This window comes from Carassius gibelio, chromosome B18 (assembly GCF_023724105.1).
Source record: "Carassius gibelio isolate Cgi1373 ecotype wild population from Czech Republic chromosome B18, carGib1.2-hapl.c, whole genome shotgun sequence".
NCBI classification, from domain to species: domain Eukaryota; kingdom Metazoa; phylum Chordata; class Actinopteri; order Cypriniformes; family Cyprinidae; genus Carassius; species Carassius gibelio.
Genome location: NC_068413.1, coordinates 16573843 through 16583842, shown reverse-complemented (window position 1 = coordinate 16583842; position 10000 = coordinate 16573843). Strand labels below are relative to the sequence as shown.

The 10000-nt window shown below is 42.0% G+C and overlaps 18 non-coding genes across 18 annotated transcripts; 4 read left to right on the top strand and 14 right to left on the bottom strand.

Annotated features, from left to right (window-relative positions):
• Positions 1–29: 29 nt before the first annotated feature.
• trnaw-cca (transfer RNA tryptophan (anticodon CCA)) lies at positions 30–101 on the bottom strand. Its single transcript has one exon. It is a non-coding gene; the product is annotated as a tRNA-Trp (tRNA).
• Positions 102–537: 436 nt separating this feature from the next.
• Positions 538–609, bottom strand: trnaw-cca (transfer RNA tryptophan (anticodon CCA)). Its single transcript has one exon. It is a non-coding gene; the product is annotated as a tRNA-Trp (tRNA).
• Positions 610–1045: 436 nt separating this feature from the next.
• trnaw-cca (transfer RNA tryptophan (anticodon CCA)) lies at positions 1046–1117 on the bottom strand. Its single transcript has one exon. It is a non-coding gene; the product is annotated as a tRNA-Trp (tRNA).
• Positions 1118–1256: 139 nt separating this feature from the next.
• Positions 1257–1343, top strand: trnay-gua (transfer RNA tyrosine (anticodon GUA)). The gene is given in 2 exon segments: positions 1257–1293; positions 1308–1343. It is a non-coding gene; the product is annotated as a tRNA-Tyr (tRNA).
• A 228-nt stretch (positions 1344–1571) lies between these two features.
• Positions 1572–1643, bottom strand: trnaw-cca (transfer RNA tryptophan (anticodon CCA)). Its single transcript has one exon. It is a non-coding gene; the product is annotated as a tRNA-Trp (tRNA).
• Positions 1644–2181: 538 nt separating this feature from the next.
• Positions 2182–2268, top strand: trnay-gua (transfer RNA tyrosine (anticodon GUA)). The gene is given in 2 exon segments: positions 2182–2218; positions 2233–2268. It is a non-coding gene; the product is annotated as a tRNA-Tyr (tRNA).
• Positions 2269–2495: 227 nt separating this feature from the next.
• Positions 2496–2567, bottom strand: trnaw-cca (transfer RNA tryptophan (anticodon CCA)). Its single transcript has one exon. It is a non-coding gene; the product is annotated as a tRNA-Trp (tRNA).
• Positions 2568–3001: 434 nt separating this feature from the next.
• Positions 3002–3073, bottom strand: trnaw-cca (transfer RNA tryptophan (anticodon CCA)). The gene has a single exon. It is a non-coding gene; the product is annotated as a tRNA-Trp (tRNA).
• A 437-nt stretch (positions 3074–3510) lies between these two features.
• On the bottom strand, positions 3511–3582 carry trnaw-cca (transfer RNA tryptophan (anticodon CCA)). The gene has a single exon. It is a non-coding gene; the product is annotated as a tRNA-Trp (tRNA).
• Positions 3583–3721: 139 nt separating this feature from the next.
• On the top strand, positions 3722–3808 carry trnay-gua (transfer RNA tyrosine (anticodon GUA)). Its single transcript is given in 2 exon segments — positions 3722–3758; positions 3773–3808. It is a non-coding gene; the product is annotated as a tRNA-Tyr (tRNA).
• Positions 3809–4036: 228 nt separating this feature from the next.
• Positions 4037–4108, bottom strand: trnaw-cca (transfer RNA tryptophan (anticodon CCA)). Its single transcript has one exon. It is a non-coding gene; the product is annotated as a tRNA-Trp (tRNA).
• Positions 4109–4646: 538 nt separating this feature from the next.
• On the top strand, positions 4647–4733 carry trnay-gua (transfer RNA tyrosine (anticodon GUA)). The gene is given in 2 exon segments: positions 4647–4683; positions 4698–4733. It is a non-coding gene; the product is annotated as a tRNA-Tyr (tRNA).
• A 227-nt stretch (positions 4734–4960) lies between these two features.
• trnaw-cca (transfer RNA tryptophan (anticodon CCA)) lies at positions 4961–5032 on the bottom strand. The gene has a single exon. It is a non-coding gene; the product is annotated as a tRNA-Trp (tRNA).
• Positions 5033–5466: 434 nt separating this feature from the next.
• On the bottom strand, positions 5467–5538 carry trnaw-cca (transfer RNA tryptophan (anticodon CCA)). Its single transcript has one exon. It is a non-coding gene; the product is annotated as a tRNA-Trp (tRNA).
• Positions 5539–7023: 1485 nt separating this feature from the next.
• Positions 7024–7095, bottom strand: trnaw-cca (transfer RNA tryptophan (anticodon CCA)). The gene has a single exon. It is a non-coding gene; the product is annotated as a tRNA-Trp (tRNA).
• Positions 7096–8579: 1484 nt separating this feature from the next.
• Positions 8580–8651, bottom strand: trnaw-cca (transfer RNA tryptophan (anticodon CCA)). The gene has a single exon. It is a non-coding gene; the product is annotated as a tRNA-Trp (tRNA).
• A 693-nt stretch (positions 8652–9344) lies between these two features.
• trnaw-cca (transfer RNA tryptophan (anticodon CCA)) lies at positions 9345–9416 on the bottom strand. The gene has a single exon. It is a non-coding gene; the product is annotated as a tRNA-Trp (tRNA).
• A 434-nt stretch (positions 9417–9850) lies between these two features.
• On the bottom strand, positions 9851–9922 carry trnaw-cca (transfer RNA tryptophan (anticodon CCA)). The gene has a single exon. It is a non-coding gene; the product is annotated as a tRNA-Trp (tRNA).
• Between the last annotated feature and the right edge of the window lie 78 nt (positions 9923–10000).

Genomic DNA, 10000 nt, shown 5'->3' with positions numbered 1-10000 from the left:
CATACTTTTAATGTAAAGAAGAGATGGCTTGACCCCGACGTGATTTGAACACGCAACCTTCTGATCTGGAGTCAGACGCGCTACCGTTGCGCCACGAGGTCTTAATAAACAGGTTATTGCTTCCTTTGCATGGCCGTTGATGCATTCACCCCAATAAGGAGCCTACTTTTCCCAATAACCTCAAGAGGTACGGATGTCTGATTTTCTTGGAAACTTTTCGTGCCTTACGATTTTTCCATCCTTCTATAGCTCAGCTGGTAGAGCGAAGGACTGAAGATGAGTTGTTGGGTATCCTTAGGTCGCTGGTTCGATTGCGGCTCCAAGGAGTGTGATTTTAAATTCAGAGCAAATATTTTCACATTTCCTTTAGACCTCGTATTGGCAGTTAAAAAAACCAATGGGTCAAGATCCAAATATATCACCTTACAGAGTGGAAGGAGCGTTTGTCATATTAGAGGCTTCTTTTTTACACGCTTCAATAATTATGAAAACACTTGACGTTGGACTTCATACTTTTAATGTAAAGAAGAGACGGCTTGACCCCAACGTGATTTGAACACGCAACCTTCTGATCTGGAGTCAGACGCGCTACCGTTGCGCCACGAGGTCTTAAAAAACAGGTTATTGCTTCCTTTGCATGGCCGTTGATGCATTCACCCCAATAAGGAGCCTACTTTTCCCAATAACCTCAAGAGGTACGGATGTCTGATTTTCTTGGAAACTTTTCGTGCCTTACGATTTTTCCATCCTTCTATAGCTCAGCTGGTAGAGCGAAGGACTGAAGATGAGTTGTTGGGTATCCTTAGGTCGCTGGTTCGATTGCGGCTCCAAGGAGTGTGATTTTAAATTCAGAGCAAATATTTTCACATTTCCTTTAGACCTCGTATTGGCAGTTAAAAAAGCCAATGGGTCAAGATCCAAATATATCACCTTACAGAGTGGAAGGAGCGTTTGTCATATTAGAGGCTTCTTTTTTACACGCTTCAATAATTATGAAAACAATTGACGTTGGACTTCATACTTTTAATGTAAAGAAGAGACGGCTTGACCCCGACGTGATTTGAACACGCAACCTTCTGATCTGGAGTCAGACGCGCTACCGTTGCGCCACGAGGTCTTAAAAAACAGGTTATTGCTTCCTTTGCATGGCCGTTGACGCATTCACCACAAAAATGGAGCCTATTGTTCTCAATAACCTCGAGAGGTACGGATGTCTGATTTTCTTGGAAACTTTTCGTGCCTTACGCTTTTTCCATCCTTCGATAGCTCAGCTGGTAGAGCGGAGGACTGTAGATGAGTTGTTGGGTATCCTTAGGTCGCTGGTTCAATTCCGGCTCGAAGGAGTGTGATTTTAAATTCAGATCAAATATTTTCACATTTCCTTTAGACTTCATATTGGCAGTTAAAAAAAGCCAATGGGTCAAGATCCAAATATATCACTTTACAGAGTGGAAGGAGTGTTTGTCATATTAGAGGCTTCTTTTTTACAAGCTTCAATAATTATGAAAACAAAGCTGGATGAAAACACTTGACGTTGGACTTCATACTTTTAATGTAAAGAAGAGATGGCTTGACCCCGACGTGATTTGAACACGCAACCTTCTGATCTGGAGTCAGACGCGCTACCGTTGCGCCACGAGGTCTTAAAAAACTGTTTATTGCTTCCTTTGCATGGCCGTTGATGCATTCACCCCAATAAGGAGCCTACTTTTCCCAATAACCTCAAGAGGTACGGATGTCTGATTTTCTTGGAAACTTTTCGTGCCTTACGATTTTTCCATGCTTCTATAGCTCAGCTGGTAGAGCGAAGGACTGAAGATGAGTTGTTGGTTATCCTTAGGTCAACAGAGTGGAAGGAGTGTTTGTCATATTAGAGGCTTCTTTTTTACAAGCTTCAATAATTATGAAAACAAAGCTGGATGAAAACACTTGACGTTGGACTTCATACTTTTAATGTAAAGAAGAGACGGCTTGACCCCAACGTGATTTGAACACGCAACCTTCTGATCTGGAGTCAGACGCGCTACCGTTGCGTCACAAGGACTTAAAAAGCAGGTTATTGCTTCCTTTGCATGGCCGTTGATGCATTCACCCCAATAAGGAGCCTACTTTTCCCAATAACCTCAAGAGGTACGGATGTCTGATTTTCTTGGAAACTTTTCGTGCCTTACAATTTTCCATCCTTCGATAGCTCAGCTGGTAGAGCGAAGGACTGTAGATGAGTTGTTGGGTATCCTTAGGTCGCTGGTTCAATTCCAGCTCGAAGGAGTGTGATTTTAAATTCAGATCAAATATTTTCACATTTCCTTTAGACTTCGTATTGGCTGTTCAAAAAAGCCAATGGGTCAAGATCCAAATATATAACTTTACAGAGTGGAAGTAGTGTTTGTCATATTAGAGGCTTCTTTTTTACAGCTTCAATAATTATGAAAACGAAGCTGGATGAAAACGCTTGACGTTGGACTTCATACTTTTAATGTAAAGAAGAGATGGCTTGACCCCGACGTGATTTGAACACGCAACCTTCTGATCTGGAGTCAGACGCGCTACCATTGCGCCACGAGGTCTTAAAAAACAGGTTATTGCTTCCTTTGCATGGTCGTTGACGCATTCACCACAAAAATGAGCCTATTTTTCCCAATAACCTCGAGAGGTACGGATGTCTGAATTTCTTGACACCTTCTGGTGCCTTATGCGTTACATCCTTCGATAGCTCAGCTGGTAGAGCGGAGGACTGTAGATGAGTTGTTGGGTATCCTTAGGTCGCTGGTTCGATTGCGCCTCCAAGGAGTGTGATTTTAAATTCAGAGCAAATATTTTCACATTTCCTATAGACCTCGTATTGGCAGTTAAAAAAGCCAATGGGTCAAGATCCAAATATATCACCTTACAGAGTGGAAAGAGCGTTTGTCATATTAGAGGCTTCTTTTTTACACGCTTCAATAATTATGAAAACATTTGACGTTGGACTTCATACTTTTAATGTAAAGAAGAGACGGCTTGACCCCGACGTGATTTGAACATGCAACCTTCTGATCTGGAGTCAGACGCGCTACCGTTGCGCCACGAGGTCTTAAAAAACAGGTTATTGCTTCCTTTGCATGGCCGTTGACGCATTCACCACAAAAATGGAGCCTATTTTTCTCAATAACCTCAAGAGGTACGGATGTCTGATTTTCTTGGAAACTTTTCGTGCCTTACGATTTTTCCATCCTTCTATAGCTCAGCTGGTAGAGCGAAGGACTGAAGATGAGTTGTTGGGTATCCTTAGGTCGCTGGTTCGATTGCGGCTCCAAGGAGTGTGATTTTAAATTCAGAGCAAATATTTTCACATTTCCTTTAGACCTCGTATTGGCAGTTAAAAAAGCCAATGGGTCAAGATCCAAATATATCACCTTACAGAGTGGAAGGAGCGTTTGTCATATTAGAGGCTTCTTTTTTACACGCTTCAATAATTATGAAAACAATTGACGTTGGACTTCATACTTTTAATGTAAAGAAGAGACGGCTTGACCCCGACGTGATTTGAACACGCAACCTTCTGATCTGGAGTCAGACGCGCTACCGTTGCGCCACGAGGTCTTAAAAAACAGGTTATTGCTTCCTTTGCATGGCCGTTGACGCATTCACCACAAAAATGGAGCCTATTGTTCTCAATAACCTCGAGAGGTACGGATGTCTGATTTTCTTGGAAACTTTTCGTGCCTTACGCTTTTTCCATCCTTCGATAGCTCAGCTGGTAGAGCGGAGGACTGTAGATGAGTTGTTGGGTATCCTTAGGTCGCTGGTTCAATTCCGGCTCGAAGGAGTGTGATTTTAAATTCAGATCAAATATTTTCACATTTCCTTTAGACTTCATATTGGCAGTTAAAAAAAGCCAATGGGTCAAGATCCAAATATATCACTTTACAGAGTGGAAGGAGTGTTTGTCATATTAGAGGCTTCTTTTTTACAAGCTTCAATAATTATGAAAATAAAGCTGGATGAAAACACTTGACGTTGGACTTCATACTTTTAATGTAAAGAAGAGATGGCTTGACCCCGACGTGATTTGAACACGCAACCTTCTGATCTGGAGTCAGACGCGCTACCGTTGCGCCACGAGGTCTTAAAAAACTGTTTATTGCTTCCTTTGCATGGCCGTTGATGCATTCACCCCAATAAGGAGCCTACTTTTCCCAATAACCTCAAGAGGTACGGATGTCTGATTTTCTTGGAAACTTTTCGTGCCTTACGATTTTTCCATGCTTCTATAGCTCAGCTGGTAGAGCGAAGGACTGAAGATGAGTTGTTGGTTATCCTTAGGTCAACAGAGTGGAAGGAGTGTTTGTCATATTAGAGGCTTCTTTTTTACAAGCTTCAATAATTATGAAAACAAAGCTGGATGAAAACACTTGACGTTGGACTTCATACTTTTAATGTAAAGAAGAGACGGCTTGACCCCAACGTGATTTGAACACGCAACCTTCTGATCTGGAGTCAGACGCGCTACCGTTGCGTCACAAGGACTTAAAAAGCAGGTTATTGCTTCCTTTGCATGGCCGTTGATGCATTCACCCCAATAAGGAGCCTACTTTTCCCAATAACCTCAAGAGGTACGGATGTCTGATTTTCTTGGAAACTTTTCGTGCCTTACAATTTTCCATCCTTCGATAGCTCAGCTGGTAGAGCGAAGGACTGTAGATGAGTTGTTGGGTATCCTTAGGTCGCTGGTTCAATTCCAGCTCGAAGGAGTGTGATTTTAAATTCAGATCAAATATTTTCACATTTCCTTTAGACTTCGTATTGGCTGTTCAAAAAAGCCAATGGGTCAAGATCCAAATATATAACTTTACAGAGTGGAAGTAGTGTTTGTCATATTAGAGGCTTCTTTTTTACAGCTTCAATAATTATGAAAACGAAGCTGGATGAAAACGCTTGACGTTGGACTTCATACTTTTAATGTAAAGAAGAGATGGCTTGACCCCGACGTGATTTGAACACGCAACCTTCTGATCTGGAGTCAGACGCGCTACCATTGCGCCACGAGGTCTTAAAAAACAGGTTATTGCTTCCTTTGCATGGTCGTTGACGCATTCACCACAAAAATGAGCCTATTTTTCCCAATAACCTCGAGAGGTACGGATGTCTGAATTTCTTGACACCTTCTGGTGCCTTATGCGTTACATCCTTCGATAGCTCAGCTGGTAGAGCGGAGGACTGTAGATGAGTTGTTGGGTATCCTTAGGTCGCTGGTTCGATTGCGCCTCCAAGGAGTGTGATTTTAAATTCAGAGCAAATATTTTCACATTTCCTATAGACCTCGTATTGGCAGTTAAAAAAGCCAATGGGTCAAGATCCAAATATATCACCTTACAGAGTGGAAAGAGCGTTTGTCATATTAGAGGCTTCTTTTTTACACGCTTCAATAATTATGAAAACACTTGACGTTGGACTTCATACTTTTAATGTAAAGAAGAGACGGCTTGACCCCGACGTGATTTGAACATGCAACCTTCTGATCTGGAGTCAGACGCGCTACCGTTGCGCCACGAGGTCTTAAAAAACAGGTTATTGCTTCCTTTGCATGGCCGTTGACGCATTCACCACAAAAATGGAGCCTATTTTTCTCAATAACCTCGAGAGGTACGGATGTCTGATTTTCTTGGAAACTTTTCGTGCCTTACGCTTTTTCCATCCTTCGATAGCTCAGCTGGTAGAGCGGAAGACTGTAGATGAGTTGTTGGGTATCCTTAGGTCGCTGGTTCAATTCCGGCTCGATGGAGTGTGATTTTAAATTCAGATCAAATATTTTCGAATTTCCTTTAGACTTCGTATTGGCAGTTAAAAAAAGCCAATGGGTCAAGATCCAAATATATCACTTTACAGAGTGGAAGGAGTGTTTGTCATGTTAGAGGCTTCTTTTTTACAAGCTTCAATAATTATGAAAACAAAGCTGGATGAAAACACTTGACGTTGGACTTCATACTTTTAATGTAAAGAAGAGATGGCTTGACCCCAACGTGATTTGAACACGCAACCTTCTGATCTGGAGTCAGACGCGCTACCGTTGCGTCACAAGGACTTAAAAAGCAGGTTATTGCTTCCTTTGCATGGCCGTTGATGCATTCACCCCAATAAGGAGCCTACTTTTCCCAATAACCTCAAGAGGTACGGATGTCTGATTTTCTTGGAAACTTTTCGTGCCTTACGATTTTTCCATCCTTCTATAGCTCAGCTGGTAGAGCGAAGGACTGAAGATGAGTTGTTGGGTATCCTTAGGTCGCTGGTTCGATTGTGGATCCAAGGAGTGTGATTTTAAATTCAGAGCAAATATTTTCACATTTCCTTTAGACCTCGTAATGGCAGTTAAAAAAGCCAATGGGTCAAGATCCAAATATATCACCTTACAGAGTGGAAGGAGCGTTTGTCATATTAGAGGCTTCTTTTTTACACGCTTCAATAATTATGAAAACAAAGCTGGATGAAAACACTTGACGTTGGACTTCATTCTTTTAATGTAAAGAAGAGATGGCTTGACCCCAACGTGATTTGAACACGCAACCTTCTGATCTGGAGTCAGACGCGCTACCGTTGCGTCACAAGTTCTTAAAAAACAGGTTATTGCTTCCTTTGCATGGTCGTTGACGCATTCACCACAAAAAGGAGCCTATTTTTCCCAATAACCTCGAGAAGTACGGATGTCTGAATTTCTTGACACCTTCTGGTGCCTTATGTGTTACATCCTTCGATACCTCAGCTGGTAGAGCGGAGGACTGTAGATGAGTTGTTGGGTATCCTTAGGTCGCTGGTTCAATTCCGGCTCGAATGAGTCTGATTTTAAATTCAGATCAAATATTTTCACATTTCCTTTAGACTTCGTATTGGCAGATAAAAAAAGCCAATGGGTCAAGATCCAAATATATCACCTTACAGAGTGGAAAGAGCGTTTGTCATATTAGAGGCTTCTTTTTTACACGCTTCGATATTTATGAAAACACTTGACGTTGGACTTCATACGTTTAATGTAAAGAAGAGATGGGTTGACCCCGACGTGATTTGAACACGCAACCTTCTGATCTGGAGTCAGACGCGCTACCGTTGCGCCACGAGGTCTTAAAAAACAGGTTATTGCTTCCTTTGCATGGCCGTTGACGCATTCACCACAAAAAGGAGCCTATTTTTCCCAATAACCTCGAGAGGTACGGATGTCTGATTTTCTTGGAAACTTTTCGTGCCTTACGCTTTTTCCATCCTTCGATAGCTCAGCTGGTAGAGCGGAAGACTGTCGATGAGTTGTTGGGTATCCTTAGGTCGCTGGTTCAATTCTGGCTCGAAGGAGTGTGATTTTAAATTCAGATCAAATATTTTCGAATTTCCTTTAGACTTCGTATTGGCAGTTAAAAAAAGCCAATGGGTCAAGATCCAAATATATCACTTTACAGAGTGGAAGGAGTGTTTGTCATGTTAGAGGCTTCTTTTTTACAAGCTTCAATAATTATGAAAACAAAGCTGGATGAAAACACTTGACGTTGGACTTCATACTTTTAATGTAAAGAAGAGATGGCTTGACCCCAACGTGATTTGAACACGCAACCTTCTGATCTGGAGTCAGACGCGCTACCGTTGCGTCACAAGGACTTAAAAAGCAGGTTATTGCTTCCTTTGCATGGCCGTTGATGCATTCACCCCAATAAGGAGCCTACTTTTCCCAATAACCTCAAGAGGTACGGATGTCTGATTTTCTTGGAAACTTTTCGTGCCTTACGATTTTTCCATCCTTCTATAGCTCAGCTGGTAGAGCGAAGGACTGAAGATGAGTTGTTGGGTATCCTTAGGTCGCTGGTTCGATTGCGGATCCAAGGAGTGTGATTTTAAATTCAGAGCAAATATTTTCACATTTCCTTTAGACCTCGTATTGGCAGTTAAAAAAGCCAATGGGTCAAGATCCAAATATATCACCTTACAGAGTGGAAGGAGCGTTTGTCATATTAGAGGCTTCTTTTTTACACGCTTCAATAATTATGAAAACAAAGCTGGATGAAAACACTTGACGTTGGACTTCATTCTTTTAATGTAAAGAAGAGATGGCTTGACCCCAACGTGATTTGAACACGCAACCTTCTGATCTGGAGTCAGACGCGCTACCGTTGCGTCACAAGTTCTTAAAAAACAGGTTATTGCTTCCTTTGCATGGTCGTTGACGCATTCACCACAAAAAGGAGCCTATTTTTCCCAATAACCTCGAGAAGTACGGATGTCTGAATTTCTTGACACCTTCTGGTGCCTTATGTGTTACATCCTTCGATACCTCAGCTGGTAGAGCGGAGGACTGTAGATGAGTTGTTGGGTATCCTTAGGTCGCTGGTTCAATTCCGGCTCGAATGAGTCTGATTTTAAATTCAGATCAAATATTTTCACATTTCCTTTAGACTTCGTATTGGCAGATAAAAAAAGCCAATGGGTCAAGATCCAAATATATCACCTTACAGAGTGGAAAGAGCGTTTGTCATATTAGAGGCTTCTTTTTTACACGCTTCGATATTTATGAAAACACTTGACGTTGGACTTCATACGTTTAATGTAAAGAAGAGATGGGTTGACCCCGACGTGATTTGAACACGCAACCTTCTGATCTGGAGTCAGACGCGCTACCGTTGCGCCACGAGGTCTTAAAAAACAGGTTATTGCTTCCTTTGCATGGCCGTTGACGCATTCACCACAAAAAGGAGCCTATTTTTCCCAATAACCTCGAGAGGTACGGATGTCTGAATTTCTTGACACCTTATGATGAAAACGCTTGACTTTGGACTTCATACTTTTAATGTAAAGAAGAGATGGCTTGTCCCCGACGTGATTTGAAAACGCAACCTTCTGATCTGGAGTCAGTCGCGCTACCGTTGCGCCACGAGGTCTTAAAAAACAGGTTATTGCTTCCTTTCCATGGCCGTTGATGCATTCACCCCAATAAGGAGCCTATTTTTCCCAATAACCTCGAGAGGTACGTATGTCTGAATTTTTTGACACCTTCTGGTGCCTTGTGCGTTACATCCTTCGATAGCTCAGCTGGTAGAGCGGAGGACTGTAGATGAGTTGTTGGGTGTCCTTAGGTCGCTGGTTCGATTGCGGCTCCAAGGAGTGTGATTTTAAATTCAGAGCAAATATTTTCACATTTCCTATAGACCTCGTATTGGCAGTTCAAAAAAGCCAATGGGTCAAGATCCAAATATATAACTTTACAGAGTGGAAGTAGTGTTTGTCATATTAGAGGCTTCTTTTTTACAGCTTCAATAATTATGAAAACGAAGCTGGATGAAAACGCTTGACGTTGGACTTCATACTTTTAATGTAAAGAAGAGATGGTTTGACCCCGACGTGATTTGAACACGCAACCTTCTGATCTGGAGTCAGACGCGCTACCATTGCGCCACGAGGTCTTAAAAAACAGGTTATTGCTTCCTTTGCATGGTCGTTGACGCATTCACCACAAAAATGAGCCTATTTTTCCCAAAAACCTCGAGAGGTACGGATGTCTGAATTTCTTGACACCTTCTGGTGCCTTATGCGTTACATCCTTCGATAGCTCAGCTGGTAGAGCGGAAGACTGTAGATGAGTTGTTGGGTATCCTTAGGTCGCTGGTTCGATTGCGCCTCCAAGGAGTGTGATTTTAAATTCAGAGCAAATATTTTCACATTTCCTATAGACCTCGTATTGGCAGTTAAAAAAGCCAATGGGTCAAGATCCAAATATATCACCTTACAGAGTGGAAAGAGCGTTTGTCATATTAGAGGCTTCTTTTTTACACGCTTCAATAATTATGAAAACACTTGACGTTGGACTTCATACTTTTAATGTAAAGAAGAGACGGCTTGACCCCGACGTGATTTGAACACGCAACCTTCTGATCTGGAGTCAGACGCGCTACCGTTGCGCCACGAGGTCTTAAAAAACAGGTTATTGCTTCCTTTGCATGGCCATTGACGCATTCACCACAAAAATGGAGCCTATTTTTCTCAATAA